This window comes from Rhinolophus ferrumequinum, chromosome 4 (assembly GCF_004115265.2).
Source record: "Rhinolophus ferrumequinum isolate MPI-CBG mRhiFer1 chromosome 4, mRhiFer1_v1.p, whole genome shotgun sequence".
In the NCBI taxonomy this organism is placed as follows: domain Eukaryota; kingdom Metazoa; phylum Chordata; class Mammalia; order Chiroptera; family Rhinolophidae; genus Rhinolophus; species Rhinolophus ferrumequinum.
The window spans coordinates 66,087,815-66,106,319 of record NC_046287.1 but is presented as its reverse complement, the minus strand read 5'-3'; the positions used below and the strand labels follow the sequence as shown (position 1 = coordinate 66,106,319).

Below are 18,505 nucleotides of genomic sequence, written 5' to 3'. Positions count from 1 at the left end.
TTCTCTTTATATGTGCACATAGAGTAAAATAAATGATTTTATAGAAATGAGAAAACGTGATTATATATTGTGTACAAATTGCTGGGGAGAGATTTAGCAGAGTTTCTGATTTCTTTTTCCCTTTTTGGTTTTGTTTTCACTTTTCCTTTTTCCACTCCCTACATTATCACCATCAGCCATCACTTTATAAAGCTTCACCTCAAAAAACTATGTCAACAACCTAGAATGTTATTTGGGTTTTTTTCCCCCAAGCTCATATACTTAAAGGTGTATATATACATTCATAGTTATGTACCCATTTACGTGCATGCATACATATATGCCCACTGTGCATATGTAGGCCTTTTGGTCATTGTTAGTTTACAAGATGACATCGTAATAGACACATTTTCTGTACCTTGCTTTTGTCATTACATAGTATCTGGCAGAAATCACTCCAAATCAAAAGGAATAGTTCTAACTCATTTTACACTCAATTATTAACTTTGTTACTTTATATAAACCAACAAACATTTGTTGAACACCTCTGATGTACGTACTAAAGCCTGAGAGTTACTCAAATTTCAAAATTGAAAAGAGAATAAAGAAACTCATAGTCCAGGTCTTCTGTAGCACAGATGAGACAACGAAGACCTAGTAAACACCCACGATTTGTTCAAGGTCACACAGCTAACTGGTGTCATGTCTCAAATCAGAACCCAGCCCTTGGAGCCCCCAAGTCCAGTCCTCTTTCAGTTGTACCCTACTGAGTCCTATAAATGAGTATGAGAGACTAGTCTGACAATTACTTACAACTTACTGTGAGAATATGCTGTAACCTAAAATAAATATTCAGGCCTGAAAGTAGGGAGAGGATAGGGATGAGCAAGAATTCAGGCAAGTTCTTGATAATGGTTTGTTGGTTGTGTGGATAGACCAAACTGTTTTTATTGAACCCAATTTATCAACCAGTGGAGACTCATTAAGACTCCCAGCATTTGATGGGATGTCAATAAGGGAGAACTTGGTATTGAAGAGCTGAGTAAGAGATCCTACGAAAGGATTTCAGTCCCCATCTTAAGAGAGCTCTGTTCACAGAGAAAAAAAATCATGCGTAGACTGGCTGAAGATCCTCCCTGGCCTCTAAAGCACATCTGGAAAGGCTCAGCTTTCAAGCTAGAGCTCTTTTCACAGTGCTGGAAAACTTCCTCCTGAGTGCTGGAAAGCTGTTTCCAAAGATGCTAAAATTTGTGGCAAAATATGAGAACCTTCATGTTTCTAGGAAAAAATAAAACAGGCTTATCCATCACATTTCTTAATGGGGCTTCTGTGGATGTAATTGTCAAGAATTAGCCTCTGCTAGATTTTGCGCGTTTGGTTCCTATCCATGAACCCCAATGTATTGTCATACCAGTCTGTTCATTCAGTCATCAAGTAATTTGGGAGCACCTACTCTATGCCAGCACTGAATAAGGGGAGTATGGTTGCACAGGCCTTCCGTATCCAAGCAGGAAATGTACTACCGAATCTCCCATGCATTTGTCCCTCTAGATATTTTAGTGTGGATTCTTTAACCTTCACTGACAAAAATAGCAGAGAATGAACAAATATTCCTCAAGTCAGTTAATTCTTTGGTGATTATGAAGCTGACGGGACCTTTTGTATCTACTCCAAAGACTCCAAAGGGAGTCCTTGAGGGAAGACATGTGCCACAGGCCCCTTGAGACATGCCACTGCAGCAGCACCTGGCTCTACCATTATGTGACGCACTTTCACCTGGAGAGCACCTAGCCGGGGGATACACCAATTGCTTTCCGTGCTGGATTTTCTGTGGCAGTTCAGAAATAGTACTAGATTCCGGACCTTTACCATGTATGTCGTCTTTTCCTTTCAATGCTCTGCATTTCTGTACTAACACTTATAACAGCTAGCATTTATTTAGTACCAACCAGTTGTCCAGTTCTCTACTAGGTACTTCATAGATGTTTTTCTAATACACTCATCTTGCCAGTCGTATGTTATGATCCTTACTTCAGAGAGAAGGTTCAGGGAGTCAGAGTACTTTTTACCATGTCACAGAGCTATAAGAGGCAGAGCAGAGATGAAACCCAGGTCCTAGGGTCTCCACAGCCTGGCTTGAGACCCCTGGCTGCACTACTCCTTCATAGCACTGGGGCAGAGGAGCTTCAGGAGGTGGGGACTGTATTTGGGGCAGGAGTTGTGTTCTCATGGAGTGTTTAAAGGACAGCCTAATTTTCTACAGCTCAATTTTAAATACTGTACCCACGCAAGTACTCTGAGGCACAGTGGGAATGGAGACCAGATTGACTTTTCAGGGAATGTGACAGTTTAAAAAAAAAACAACACAAAAAAATAAACAAAAAACAGAAGAAGAAAGAAAGTAAAATTGTGATTCCCAGCCCTGGCAGAAAATATTAGGGTAATTATAGCTGATTCAGTACTTGTTTCCCTGGTTAATCAGATAACCCAGCGTTCAGTGAGTGTAATTTCTCTGCGTCTCTTAGACATAGTTAACTATGTCTAAGTATAGTTGGAGTGTACAGATAGTGTTCTAAACTGACACTCTGGGTGAGAAAAAGTCTCTCATAATACTAGATGCTATAAATATATAGTTAGTCACATTTAAACTTAGTAATTCTGTAGCTCTTATATTTAATGTTTATTTTTCATGGACTCTCCTTTCCAAAACATTCCTGGATGCTTGGTATTATCATGTCAGTATTATTTAGTGAAGATGAGAGAACAGCCTCAAAAAGACTAAGTGACACTTGGAAGCTTACCTTGTGCCTCTGTGACAAGGCCAGGAATTAAATTGCTGTTAGTGGACACACTGTATGTAATGTTTCACATAACCTCTCAGATGTTTTATCAGTACATTCGGTTTGAAAATGTCAGCATTAGTTGAGGAATGAATCTTAATATCTGCCTATCTCTGGCTAATTACCATTGGCCCTCCATCTCTGAGTGTTCTATATCCACAGATTCAATCAACCTAGGATTGAAAATATTGTTTTAAAAAGTTACGTTGTGGCTGACAAGTACTATTTAGTTAGGCCTACGGTGGTTAAATCTATATTGAACAGGTACAGACTTTTTTCCTTGTCATTTCCCCCTAAACAACGCAGTGTACCAACTATTTACATAGCATTTACATTGTATTAGGTATTATAAGTAACCTATAGATGATTTAAAGTATATGGGAGGGTGTGTGGGGGTTGTATGCAAATACTTGGCCATTTTATACAAGAGACTTGAGCGTCTGTGGATTTTGGTATCTGCAGGAGATGGCGGGTCACGGAACCAATCCCCAGAGGATGTGGATATGGAAGGGTTACTATGCTATTATTTGGTAAAAGATTAGGAGTTCTAGGTTCAACTGCTTAGTAATGAAATCAACTGTTGGTTAATGTTAACATCACAGTTAATACCTGAATAATTCCTTGGCACCCCACTCCCTACCCTTAACCCAGCCTTGGTCTCTCTTCATGTTTGTAGGATTTTTAGCTAGTTTTGAATTATACATATATTGATTTGCTAATTTCATATATTAATCATATGCTGTGACGAGAGTCCAATGACTAAAAGACCCCAAGCACAGGTCCTCAATACTATTCTCCTCTCTTGATGTGCTGTATGTGGATGGTGGTGGGAGATAAAATTAGCTTATTATAATATACATTTTAGAAAGGGATATAAAAGTACTGAAGAATTCTCCAGTAAATTCAGCACAAATCTTTAGTTTTCCAACTTTAATTTAACTGTAAAGATTAAAGAGAAAGTACTAATCATTAACTCCATTTCAGCTGTTTTCACTTCATGGGGTTGTTGGGGTCAGTGACGAGAATCTGGCATGGGAGTGTGTGTGTGTGTGTGTGTGTGTGTGTGTGTGTGCGTGCACGTGTGTGCATGTGCATGTGTATGAATGTTACTTACGGCTGTTAATTATCTAAGAAAGGCAAATGTTCAAGTGAAGGGAAACAGACAATGGTTCACAGTGAATTTAAAGCTGTGTTTGTATTGCTGCCAACTCAGGCAGAATTTCATATCTGTTGTTAGAGAAAAAATACTGGAAAACATCAATGAAAACCTAGAAATGAAATCCTGAAAACTGTAAAGATTTATATCTCTCGGTCATCCAAATAGAGACAAATATTATTTATGAAGACAAAATGTGTTTTGAGGCCACAATATTTAGTACTAATCATTATTCCTATACATTGTTTGTATAAATCCTGACCATGCTAATTCAGAGTATGAGCTGTTATTTATCTAAGAAACCAATTTGTTAGGCAAATGATCACTATCATTTGCTTACTGTCATTTAGAAAACCAGCTATCTTCAAACATTTTAGAAGCATCTATACCAACAAGTATTCGTTATATAACATATTCTTCTTTACTTGGACATTACCATGTTATCTTCAAACCCAACATGTTTATATTGAGATCCTCAATTTCTAGGATAACCCAGTGTCTCCTGCAATCTACCGACTTTTGTTGTTGTTGATTTAATTTTGTTGTTGTTGGTTTAACTATTCTCCTCATCTCGGAACCTCCAAGTCTTCCTTAATGACTCTTCTCATGTTATGCATATCCATTCTGTCACAGCATCCAGAAATGCATTTTCCTATTATGTTTTACAACTACCTTTTCAGCTACATTTCTAGCACCTCCATCTCAGAGCCCTCCTAATCTGTGAGATTTATTTTTCATTTCTGCCTTCCATTTTTCTTCTTCCAGTCCATCCTAGGCATCAAAGTTGCTCCATCTTTTGTTATTTGCAACCCCTTTGATGGATATCCAAGGTATAGAAAGACCAATTATAGGTAATATTTTAAAATATTTGTCGCAATCAAAAATAATGATAAACAATTTTAAATGGTAATAATAGCAATGGACAATAATGAAAAAAACAACACTCGTATTAGTGAGGAGGGAGAGTATTATCAGTCTTTCACCAGATGTTGATAACCAGCTCTAAGAGAGTTTGAACAGTAGATGAGATTCCATATAGAGTCTGTTTCTTCCTTTATTCTTTATTTCTACTAAATTAGAAAGACCTAACTTATAAATCTTTGTAAAGATCAGAAAATATTTGATGGTGTGTCAAGTAGTTCTGGTTTTTCTGATCATATAGGATTCATAAATTATGGAGAGAGTTTTCACTGGTAGACATCCAGTGTCCCATCAGGAACTAATTAGGTTGAGGGCATGTCTTTCTCAAAAATAGCTGGAATGTTGAATGTATGAACACAGAAGAAGACAGGCAAATGGATTTCTAATAAATTTTTGGTTGGAGTTATCTGTGGTAATTATTCCTTCATATTCAATTTTGATGCTCCGATGTGTTAAATATTGGCAATAACAGCACTGATTTCTTTCTTCAATAAGTTTGGAATATCTTTAAATAGTAACAAAGAAACTTTTGACAACTAATTCATTTGTATCAAAATTTAGCCTCCTTGGGAACTTTTCATTTCTCTTCCTAAACGATAAAAATTACAGTACACTGTCTGTGAAATAATAGATCCAGGCTCCTCCAGATACTGATCATACTCCTACACTAAGACAAGTCATTGGAAATTAAGGAAATATTTTTTACTGGATTTGTTTTCACTTATTATTTCGAAAAACTCATTTGAGGATCTCTGCTGTTGACAACCGGAGTTCTTAAGTCTGAAAAGAGAGGATCTTCTATTCTCTACCCATTTTCTTATACAGCATGCTGGAATTTCTTGGCTATAATCTGATCATAGTCATAGTTTTTCTATTGCCTTCAAACTTCAGTCAAGTTCAGGAGGCGTACTTATACTTTTAACTGTAAATAAAGCAGTGTTGAGTTGTCCCAAGGTGCTGTTTCTGTTATTCGTGTGTCGATATCTTAGTTTGTTGAACTTATTGATGGTACTCAGTCAATATTGATCCCAATGCACTTTTAATCTATACCAAGGCTTACAAAATTATCAACAAACAGGAAATATTTTCCCTTCTAGCACTAGTTTTCAGTGATGAAACAAATAATTGTCAGTCGTTTCTACACATACGATCTTTATACTGTGAACATCTTTGATTTTGTACAACTCTGAAGAAAAAGATCTGCTAGTAAAAACATAATAAATAGTAAATAGTCTTTCATATTGTATTCCACTGAAGTTATTCAACGTCTACCAGTGTCATTTCATATAGGGTTTTACAATTTGTTTATTCTGCTTTTCTCCACAATATTACTAATTGCCATTGAACTTCTTTGTGACTTTGAATGATGTCTCTTTAAGTTTTGTCTCTTCTCTGCCTTTAGTGGAAACAGTCATCAATATCTTACTTAGAAGCTTTTGCTTTTCACTTAACTTGCAAAAATTCAATAGATTTACCTGAACCCTGCCTTGAAAATTACAAGAAAGTTTCACTGTTTGACAACTTTGTGCAACAGATACAGTGAGGACTAGGGATGAAAGATGTCTGGAAGTCCAGTCTTGAGATTTGCATCACTGTACTTCCTGTTTGGAATATTCCTTTTGTGCTACTCATGAAAATTAGTAGAGGTGTTTAATGCACATAGATTCACTATGTATTTTTTCTCTGAAAATTTCTTTGCTATTTACTTTGACAACTTTATGCAATCATATAGGATATAATTTATAATATTGTTCTATATTGTACTACTTTGATATGCCCAATGGTTTAATTTTATGCCATTAATTCATTTTGTGTGTATTGGTACTATTAAATACAATATGACAGTTATAAGAAAAACAAAGTCATCAAATATAGACACTAATAAGCAAAATTATCAGCTGAAATAAATAGCACCCTGTTTACCACATATGACCTGAAACAGCCAATCTACATATTCCATGTGGTGAGATGTTTAAAAAAGTAAGAACTATTAAGGACATGATAAATTTTATGAGAATCATAATTTATAGTTCAAATCTCAAAATGTTAGACTGTTGGCAACCACAAGTTTTTCATAGGTCTCACATTGAAAAACAGTGGCTTGACCATTGACTTATTTTATTTCATCAAGGTACTGTTCTTTAAACAAAAAAAACGAAAACAAAAACATTAACTTTCAGTGATTATGATAGCCTGTATGATAAAGTCAGAATTCCTCAGCCTGATATTCAAAGTCTTCCCAAAAGGAGTTCCATCTTACCTGCCCAGACTTTTCTTTTCCCTGTAAATCCACCCACCTCTCACATTCAGGATGGTTAACTTCTTTATTATTATTATTGTTGTTGTTGTTATTATTATTGTCATCATTATAATTTTATTGGGTCAAATTCAACTGAGTAGAATATAACAGTGAACCATGACATGTGGTTGAAAATCTCTAGATTTAAGATATAGTAGAACCTACCAGCAATATGTGGTATGAAGAACTGCTGTATTTGACATGAGCTATACCAAAAGAGAAATACAAAGTTCAGTTTTTTTTTAAAAAAAAATGCTTTGGTAGTGTATTAGTCACAGTTCTCTAGAGAAACAGAAACCACAGGGCATGTATATCTAGAAAAAGATTTATCATAAGGTATTGGCTCACGTGATTACAGAAGCTAAGAAGTCCTGCAATCTGCTGTCCACAAGTAGGAGACTCAGGAAAGTTGATGTTGTTGATACTAGTCTGAGTCTGAGACCTGAGATCCAGGAGGGACTGAGGACAGGAGAGCAGTTGTTCAGAATCTCTACTTTCTTTCCCTTTCCTCTACCACAAAATTTGTTTGCAAAAATGGACCAGGAATCTTGGCTTTATTCTCTCTGGGTCAACTCAAGTTCTTGCATATGAATGGAAGTGGGAGTAATGACTGCAAAGTTGAACAGTATTTTAGATCCATGTCTCCATTGTTTATTCTCTGAACCATCCTCTCTCACAAGTTTTTACTTATTGCACTTCCAAGTATGCCATTTGAGTTTTTGTTTCAACTTGTGAGACTCTTTCTCTGTCTTGTCTACCTGGTCAAATTCTTCAACTCCTAATTCGTTTCTCACCTCCTATATAAGTCTTATCTGATGACCTGGCTAAACTGCCTTCTTCTCTTTATGATTCCTATTGAAATTACTTTCATTACAATTTTTTTTTAGTTAGTGGGTTGCTTTGAGACTATGTATTGTACTATCTGGAAATTATACTTAAATTGTTTGCTATACTTCAGTTTCAATGATTGTCTGTTGCCCCAAACTAGATTATAAGCACCTTGAGAGCAAATATTGGCTTACACACCTATGCATCTGGTGCATGGCTTTGGCATGCTGTAAGTGATTAACAAATACTGTATTTAGGTAAATCTGTGCCCCAAGATTTTCCCACACTCATGTAAAATAGATCCAATAGTTAAAGTACATGCCTCGTTAATAAAATATTCTATTCAAAACTTTTCATTTATTTTTATAGCTTTCTCATCATCTGATTTGAATTAGTGACATTTTAATTTATTTATTTAACAAATGCTAATATAATGTACTTTATATGCCACTCTGCTGTGCACTTTACAAATGTTATCTCATTTAATTTTCAAGACAATCCTCTGCAGTTGGTACTCTTATTACCCATATTTTACATAGGAGGAAACTGCTTTACTGAGAAGTAAGTTAGCTAGTCAGTAATGGAATCAGGATATGAACCTACATTTTAACCACTGTGCTCTAGGAATTAGGGCAATAGCTTTCTCTAAGAAATAGGCTTCTCTCTGTTTATGATATCTCTATAAGCTACGTATTAAATAACTTAAAGAAAAGTAACCATCTGCATTTTAGTAAAAAAAAATAAATTAAGACACATTTAAGTGAGCATTGCATCAGAGCTTCCTTAGTAGACATGGAAGAGACAGGAATTCAAAGCCTGAAAAATGGTCTAATCTTTGTCCTATGAGACTTTCCCTCCTAATGACCGTTTTGCCATGGGTCATTATCCTGATAATCTGCTATGGTGCCCAATGTATAAAAGTGTAGCAATCAACTTAACAGGGAGTACACATTACAGACTTCTCAATGGCCTCCTAAAGTGGGAGGTGCCACTAGCTGGTGTTCAGTAGGAGCCATTTCTGCTTGGCCATCTTCATTAGGACCAAGTTTTCTCATTGGACACATGTTATTTGGTGCCTTTCAATCTATGCATAAATTGGACTGAATTTCCATGAATAATAAATGAAGCCATTCAGCCTCTTTTACTATTTAGCACTGGAAATTGTTTACAAGTTCTGTTGGCTCAATTTCCCCTCACCTCTCACATAAGAATTTTTCTGGAACTCTCTTTTGTTTAGTCTCTGATAAAGGGTACACCATAACTCATCACTGTTTGGAGTCCAGCTGCCATTCACATTGCCACAAAATCTATTTTACTCTTTCTTACTTCTCCTTTTTGAATTCTAGGGTTTCTTGAATTTTTTTAACTTAGGCCTTCATCATACAAAATATTGTCCTTTTTATGAATATGGCTCTTAATTGCTAATGTTTCCTTATAACTAAAGGAAAATAGTAATTACATTTAGAAAATACTTTCATTCAGGTGTATTCACTGGCTATGTTTACACACCTAAAGTGTAGAATTGAATATTATTTGCAGTATTAGAATAGTGTGAAAATCAAGTGTGGTTAATTCTATTGCCACTAATGTCCCTAGTTTCCTCTAAAATTATCATAAGGTTTAGGTCTAAATGATTACTTCAAATCAATCTTCTCTGGAAACTGGAAACCAATGAGGCTCCATGTTTTCTCTGTAATATTTCATAGGTTTTTGACTTCCTTTAAATATCGTGGCAGCCTCCAGTTTGCTTTTCCTGTCTTATATTTTTTACCTTAAATCCATCTTGTGACTCTACCACCACAGTCATATTCTATTCTGGCCCCGTGATTATTAATAGTAATGTATTGCTATTGCTCTCCTCTTTATTTAAAAATATATTTCACCAGGGTTTACTTCATTCTAGATGGGAGAACTTATGGGCAGCCATCTACAAAGATTTAACATACTGAAATTTCCTTGTAATGAAGCATGACAATGGTCTACGTAAGTAACAATCTAGGAATGACTGAAAAAAGATTATTAAATATGCATATGTATGAGAAAATATTTCTTCTACCCACTAACTGCCCCCCAAAACATCATTGTATGAGGTGGAAAACTGGAGTGACTGTTCTTTGAATAGCAGTTCCTACCTTTTGGAGCTTCAATGCTAACGCAGAAGACATTTATATCTTTGTCTTGAGATCTGTGGAGTGAACAGTATTTTTGTACTTAGTGGAGAGAAGGAGAAAACAAAACTAAACTGCCTATCCAGTGACTTAGCACCAGAAGATTCGAAAATTTTGTTTGTAATTTATTCCTTGATTTGTTAATGAAATCTCTTCAGGATGCCTACATTGATGCATAGCTGTATATTACGTCTTCCTAAGCAGCATTCTCTTAGAGCCAGGCTGTTATACCAATGCTATTGTCCTTGTTGAGTGATTAATCTTGTAATCCTGATAAGGATGGTGATAAGTCATTGGATTCTCCTTTTCACCTCCCCACTCCTAGGCAAATTCCACATAGTCTCATGTTGACTGTAAAACATTCCTAGTACCTGAACTGATTGTTCATATTTTCATGTTCACAATCTCCTGTAATATTTGATAGGTAGAAGTGTACTCTCCCTAATACTTTTTAAAATGTTGTCTTAAAACTCTCGATTTGGGACAAGCTATATAATCTTGATTCTTTCCTATTTGTCTGACCATTCTTGCTTGAGTTTTTTAACTGCTTATTTTTCTTCTGATTTTGAATATGGATGGTTGGCCCTTCGCCCTCTGCTCTTCTTTCTTTACATCAGTAGTTCTAAATCTGGACATTGGGCAAGATGAGGGGGGTACGGGTGCAGAGGGGAGTAGAGATTATATTGAACATTTTTTCAGACCAGAACACATGTCCCAGCACTCCTTTCCCACACTAAGAAATTAATATAGAGAGAAGCAAAGACTGATATATTTTCAGATTTCCTCATAGATATGCCTACCACACTGAGGGCCACTGTGGTAAAATGCTTTTGAAAGGTTTTAGTCATCTCCAGTGAAATGGGCCCTATGTACCAAGCTTTCCAATTGTGTGCTAGAAGTTTTCACATGTTTAGTTCATTTATCTCAAAAAATGACTTCCTTGTTCTGTTTTTTTTCCTCATTGATAATGAGACTTATCACCATTCTCCTGGTCATGAGGGCTTAGAGCCTGAGTCATCTTTGAGCCCTATCTTCTTCTGTCTTCTGTCAACCCTTTTGCCTTTTGGCGATTATGAAGTCTGGCTGAAATTTCCTTTCGCTGTCTTCATTGTCTCTTTTCTGTAGTTACCAAAAACTCCAATGCTCAGGCACTCTTTCCTTCTTCCGTTTAATTATCATGGCGGCCTCCAGTTTGGTCTTCCTGTCTGGTATTTCTTACCTCAAATCCATTCTGTGAGACTACCACCAGGTTAGCATTCTGCCCTGGCCCCTTGGAATTTTGAATAAAAACAGCACAGTCACTACTCATGTGAAGCTTATGGCCCTGTGAAGGATTCAGATAATAGTCAGTTCATCTCATAATTAAATGTAATTTTAAATAGGAGCTTACCAAAAAAGGAATATGGTGCTGTTAGGGCCTAGACAAAGCAGGTGCGTATATGCCATCCAAAGGGTTGATATTTAAATAATGTATGAGAGTCACCGTCCTCTAATTGAAGTGGTAGGGATGATGGGTATGGAAGGATCTTTCATGAACATGGAACAGCATGTATAAATGTGTCTTATGATGGGCAGGAGCATGCAGGTTTTGAGAAAAGAAAGCTGTGGTCACAGTTTAAGGAGACAAGGGGCAAAGAGAATTCAGTGAGCTGGTGACATAAGAGATAGAAGGGTCATGTGACTCTGGTTAGGAATATATATTTTTAGAGCTATGGAAACTCATTGGGAGTCTCAAGCAAGTTAGTAAGTTAGTCTCAAGCAAGTTAGTAGTACAACCAGATTTGTAAAGATCATTCTTCCATGTAGGATACAATTTGGAGAAAGGTAAGCTATGGGAGACCCTTTGAAGGCTACTGCAAGGAGAAATTCTGAAAATTTAGATTCAGTGATAGAAATGGAGATGGAGATTGAAAGACATGGATGAGGATCCCATGGTGCAGTAGGAACTGGCAAAGCAGAGATGTGGAGAGACTTTCACCCATGCCTATAGACTAAGAAATGCTGAAATCATGTTTCCATACATCCAGAGAACTGAGAATGATTTGGAATATCTGGAGCAAAGTTTTACATTGGGAGTAAAGGCACTGGAAAGGCAAGTAGGGGCCAAGTTATGAAAGTCCTTTTGTGTGGTGTGAGGGCAAAGAAGAATGGCTGAAAGGCTGTGAACAGGGCATCATGATCAGATGGGGAGACTAGAGAAGTCTTTTTGGTAAAATGGAGGACAGCTTTTGCGGGGTGAGACACAAGATGGTAAGAGATAATGGGCATCTAAACTAAGGCCCTGGCAGTGGACATGGAGAGCAAGAATTGGGTCCAATAAATATGAAAGAAGTAGAATCACCAGTATTTGGTCACTGATTGCATGTAGGGAGTGAGAAAGGGGGTTGGCCAGGATGAATCTCTGGTTTCTGGCTGAGACAAGCAGGCCGACGATAGTGTCATTCATTTAGATGGGAGATTTGGGAAGAAGGTGCTGAGTTTAGATTTGTTTAAATTGCTTTTCTTAATACCTTTTCACCTGCACAATTTTTTTTCTGATTCTTCACCTGAAATCCATGGTCTGTTGTTTCCTATAGTTGTTTGGTAGACTTGGTAATGAACAAAAGTATCTCTTCAGCTCTTTCTCCATGCCTTTTATGAAATTAATTGAGAACCTGCTATTTTTCATGTAAAACTTTTAATTATCTGTCATTTAGCTCCCAGAGGCTTTTGAGCATAGATGCCTAGGAGGTAATTGTTAATAAGCCACATGATTATTTTGAGCATTATTTTGAGCAATACGGAAATTTGTTCCTGCCAAATAATCAGTGCCAGTTTCCACCTGGCAGGAGTTTTCAAAGACTGAAGAAGGGAAACTTTTGCTTCTATTAGGAGAGGATGTGCCTTTCTCTTTCTCATAGAGTAACTCACTCATGGTTGGCACACAGTATCTATAATCTGTTTATATGAATAATGTCATGCAATTTTAAAATGGACATTAGAATTTACCTAGTCACACACAAAATCTGCAGAATATTTCTCTTTCAGTGATATTGTCATATATATTATATCACTGGAATCTTTTCAAAACATTGAGTCAATAATTGAAACAACACTAGAGATCTGCAATCACATTCACCACGTTTATCATTTAGTCATTTTTGGAAAAATTTAGAAGTTTTTAACTGCAGACTGTTGTCGCAAACAACTTAGTAGTGTGGTAAAAGTACAGTCCATGGAGTTAAGTTTCTGGTCTGAACCCCTGGTCTACCAAGGTTTAGAATTAATATTACAGACCAGTTGTTTTAACCACCTCGAGTTTTAATTTCCTCATCCACATGAGTTTCTATTGGTATCTAACTAAATATTAAAAACCAGAATAAATTCTACCATCATGAATTATTAAATTGTACAAGAAGCATTTATGGAGCAGCACTTCCTATATGCTGGGTTCTGGACTAGACGGATACAGGTGAGTATCAGTCTATATTAACAGTATCAGATATGATTCTCTATAGAGAGGTCTTGGTCTGATAAGGGACTGAGACGAGGGAGCAGGCAATGGTACAGCAACGTGAGACATGCTAGGTCAAAGATCCACACAAGGTTCTAAGGGAACATACAGGACAAGATCCTAATCCAACCAGGAAGGATCAGAGCGAAGCCACAAAGATAACTGATCTCAAGTTGAGTCTTCAAGATTGAAATGAAATTGTCTATGCAAAATAATAATAGTAGTAATAATAATAATGGTTTGTAGAAGATCAAATGAGGAGAGAAAAAGACAAGATAAAGCGATTGTAAGTTTGTTGATACAGTTGCTAAGTCGTATGAAACACTACAGTAGTGGGCAGAGGCCACATTATAAATGGTCTTAAATTCCAAATATACTAGTGTCTGTTTGACAGAGAGCTTTAAATCCTTATATGTAAAATCTTACAAATATGAAGACCAAAGAGGTGTAGGGGATACACCCCCTCAATCTCAGGATAATAAGCTCTTATTTCTAAAGGGAAAAGCTTTTACTTGGAGTAAATATGATAAAATATAGGAAATTCTGAAATATATAAGTTCTTCTTGAAAATATAAAAAGCATAAATTTATCGCCATGATAAAAACTTAAAAAAAGACAGCATATTCTGAGTGTTTTTTCTCTGAGGTCCATATCATAAAAAATAGCTCCAGTGAATCCTGCTTGTCCCTCTTAATGATTGTAGTTTCCTTTCTTAAGACCTATTTGATGAAACCCTCTTGGAATCCTGAAATGCTGGAAAGCCTCCTTTAAAACTAGGCAAATGGTGACCATTGACATTTGGAACCCATCCTGAAGGCTGAAGTATAGTAGAGAAAGTATATTGAGTACTACACAACTTTGATCAGCCAATGAGGAACCGAGAGGTTACCAGCCCCATTTCCGGTGTCCCTGTGTTTACCAGCCCCACTTCTGATATGCCCCAGAGAATGTTTATGTTCGCTGTCCTAGATGGGAGCTGTGTGACACCTGTGCCTTGCAATGCCAGCACTTGCTGAGAACTGCAACCTTTGCTTCTCCAGCTCTCCCAGCCACGTACATAAGGAGAAAAGCTAAACCATGATGGATAAGTCTGTTTTCAGCAGCTCCGTTTACTGGTCTTGCAGCATTAAGCACATTGCCTCTGTGTACCTTTGGTCAAAAAGCATGAAGGGGATTTTTGGCATCTGGCATTGTAACCACATAATATATTTATTTGAAGAAGTTCGAATTTTTCCAGCTCACATTGACTGTTCAGCAGTGAAATTAGCTGTTAGAAAGCGTTTACACTGGGGGTCATTTTTGGAAAGAAAAGAATTATTTTTTACCTTGTTCTCTAAGACCGCACACTCTTTGGAGATTTGCCCATTCAGGACTGTGCAATGAAATGAAATAACTTATTTTTTAACTTTTTTTTTTCTGAGAAATGATCTCAAGTATTGTAGAGAGAAGTGCTAAACAATTATTAATATTCAAGTGTCAGAGAGTGTTTATAAGGAGAATTGTGAGGTTTGTGATCCTTCTTACGGCAAGAAAGAAACGTAAATGATTACCTGAAGGGATGTTCATAAGAAAGGAAGAGAAAAGAGAGAAAGAGAAGAGTTTACTAGGAGGGGAAGGTTAATTCTAGACCAAGCGCACAGGAATCTCGGTTCATTTGTGATGTTTTTATATACCTTGTATGTTAAAGGTGTTACAAAATTTTAGGCTAGCTTTTCTATCCATAATGAGCAAGCATTTATAGGAAGAGGCAGAAAGTTCTCTCAGTTAAACACACCTGGTACATCTAAAAATTAATTGAAAACTTTAAGGAATGCATTTCATGGCCACTAATCGAAAGGTGTGATTTAGTATACATTGTTATCAATTATTACTGAGGTCCAGAAATAAATAATAATTACTTTTTCCATGTCTTCTTTCAGTCTCAAATGACTTTTTTTTTTCTTCAGATACTCAGAATAGAATTTATAAAGACATTTGGGAGTACCTCCTACCTCAAAGGAAAACAAAAATATAATGATATTTAACAATTTCAAATATTTCATGAGGTCTAGTTCATTCTGTGTACACTTATACTGCATGAAAAAGTCCAATTCCTTGGTTGTCTTAAGAGGCTTTTGTTTTCTGCAGAGACTGGATTTCCAAATATATTTTAATGATTGCAGTATTCATATTGTCTGTTGTTGGGGCTGTACTTATGTTGCATTTCTTTGCGGAGTTATTGGTGATGTATTCTTGTTCTGCAGTATGACACTTGGCAAAACATTGCTTCCTAATTTGAACTTTTCAGTGTAACCTTCAGGGAAAATGGCTCTGTAGTACCATTGCATCAACTCTTTTAGTAAATTTTGTTATTGGAAATCCATTTATAACTTATTCTCTAAGTGATCTCATTCAAATCACTTGATGTCTTGGTTTCACTTCTATGGAATTTTCTGTCACACTTGCTGCCCTTGCTCATTTTATAGGACTGCAGTATGTTCAGTTAGATGGTTTCTGCAAAGTTCATTTACATCCTTGTGAGTGGATTTCCTGTAACTAGGACGGAACTTTCTCTTGGATTTCTCAGATAAGGGTAGGAGTTGTGACTGCTTAAAATACATCAGCCAGAGATCATTGGTTGTGAGGAATGCAAAAGGTAGGGAGACAAAGGGGAGAGGAACTGGGAGAAGCACCTACATATACTGAGTATCAACTAACGCCATGCTCCCTGCTGGGTCCTTCTACACATTGCCTCCTCTAAGGATCAAAATGACTCTGAAATCTAGGTAGTATTGGAGGCCAACGATTTCAAGTAACTTGCCCAAGATACTTTATAAATTGGTAAATGCTGGAATTGGCATTTGACACAAGTCTGGCTCCTAAACTGCACACATTTTCCACAAAGTAATTGGAGACAGTGGAGCATGGGATATTTCTTAGTTACACAGATGGGAGGATCAACTACACTGTGTTTTCTTATCAAATAGGTTGAAGTCTCACCAACAGCAAGAGAAATGGGTATGTGATTTTTGTACAAATTGTCTGGCTATTGATATCATTTTGCGTACATACTACAGACAGAGTGAATAAAGTAAGGCACACACAGAAACCAAACTTCGATGTGCATTACTCTGTGGGATGCAGATGCAATCTCTGCTTCCTGTGCATCTCTGTTATTTTGACTCTAAATCTGAGGAAACCATAATACTAGTTCGTATTTGAGATATTTTGCTTATTGTTTTAGTATTTGGATTATTTTAAGTCTAAATCTGAGGTAACCATAATACTCATTTTAGCTTGAGGTATTCTTTAAATTAAGAGAACCCATACATAAATTGGTTGATGTTGAAGTTCAGAAAGGCCAAAGTCATAAATGGAACCATTCTAGTAAAATACTGTAATATGACTTTTTACTGTAAGAATTGGAATGTATTGTGAGATAAATCAATGAAAAGGCATTAATGTAAAATTATGATATGATATGATTTTTCTATAGGATAGGTGTTAAATTATTCCCTAACATCAGTATTTTAAAGAATTTCTTCTATATCCTACTTCGATAAATAATAGTAATATCAAAAAAAGTTTAAAAAGGTGGTGCTGCACTCATTTAAAGATTAACAAACTGAGGTATCAGGAGATAAGGTAATTTATTCAAGAATACTCTGCAGTTTATAGCAAAAATACTTCTATTCTGAGCTGAGACAAAATTCAGACCTCTGACTTTCAGTTTGGTACTTGTTCCCCCTTACGACACTGCCTCATAGTATACTAACTATGTATCCTGATACCTGTACTGCCATTTCAGAATCACTCACATCCTTTTATCCAGCTGTTTCTGTCTTAGTTTTCCTTATTAAATAGTAGGGATATAAAAACTTTGCTTTCATCTCTAAGAACAAATGATATTAGCTGACACATTCAATGTTTTTTGCACAAAGAGGGGTAAGCCACAGACAAATGGGTGAATGATTGTAATTGGAAATTGGCTGACACGTTTACTTTTTAGTATTTGACCTTAACTGAGGAGAGATGAGTACCTTGAGAGCTGATGTATTTGGATGGGTCCATCGTGTCTTCTTCTCCCACATCCTCTTCAAATAGAAAAGTACCTGACTCACAGCTTCTGCTGACGGCTCTGCCTCTGTGACCATCCCTATTAGTGAGTGAGCCAATTGCAGCCAATTTGTAGATTGGCAAGAACTCTAAAGGGAGTTTACCATGAACATTTCTGTATAAAAAAGAATAATGAACAGTTAGGTGGGCCAATTCTTTCTTACTCTGGTGCTATAAAGATGCAAAAAGAGTAAGAAATCTGAGATCACAAGGTAACAGTAGCCAAGCGAAATGACACAGAAGTCAGAGTGATGAGGAAGCAGAAGATATGAGGTAGAGAAGATAACAAGTTACACAGAATAAAGAGGGTGATGTCGATTACATACAGCAGCTGTGGTGAGACTAGAGAACCATTGAAATGCTGCATATTGCAAAAGTGGAAAATAATAAATTTATGATTTTGAAGGCATGATAAGTTAGGCTGTATACTTGAGTGTCTTAGATCCCTTGTTCTTACACTTCCAGTCCTCAAGAAGTCTAGGGGTATGCATTTACCCGTCTTCCTATGAAGTTCCTGCATTGCAGTGAGATTCATAATCTTTACTGTCACATGATCTTTAATCTTTAAAGTAACTTGTCCCCTCCCTTTTAAAAGATGCTTATATGAGTTTCTGTTGCTTATAACAGAAAGAACCTAAATAAGACGGCTGGATATATTAGTCAGAGCCTAGAGAGCTTCTCAGCAGGGATGTCACATTCTGAATGCTTGCTCTTTTCTGACTGTCA

The 18,505-nt window shown here is 36.5% G+C and overlaps 1 protein-coding gene across 10 annotated transcripts in view; it reads left to right on the top strand.

Moving 5' to 3' along the window:
- NRG1 (neuregulin 1) overlaps positions 1-18,505 on the top strand; it is a 973,831-nt gene that overhangs the window by 303,443 nt on the left and 651,883 nt on the right. The window lies entirely within an intron of this gene.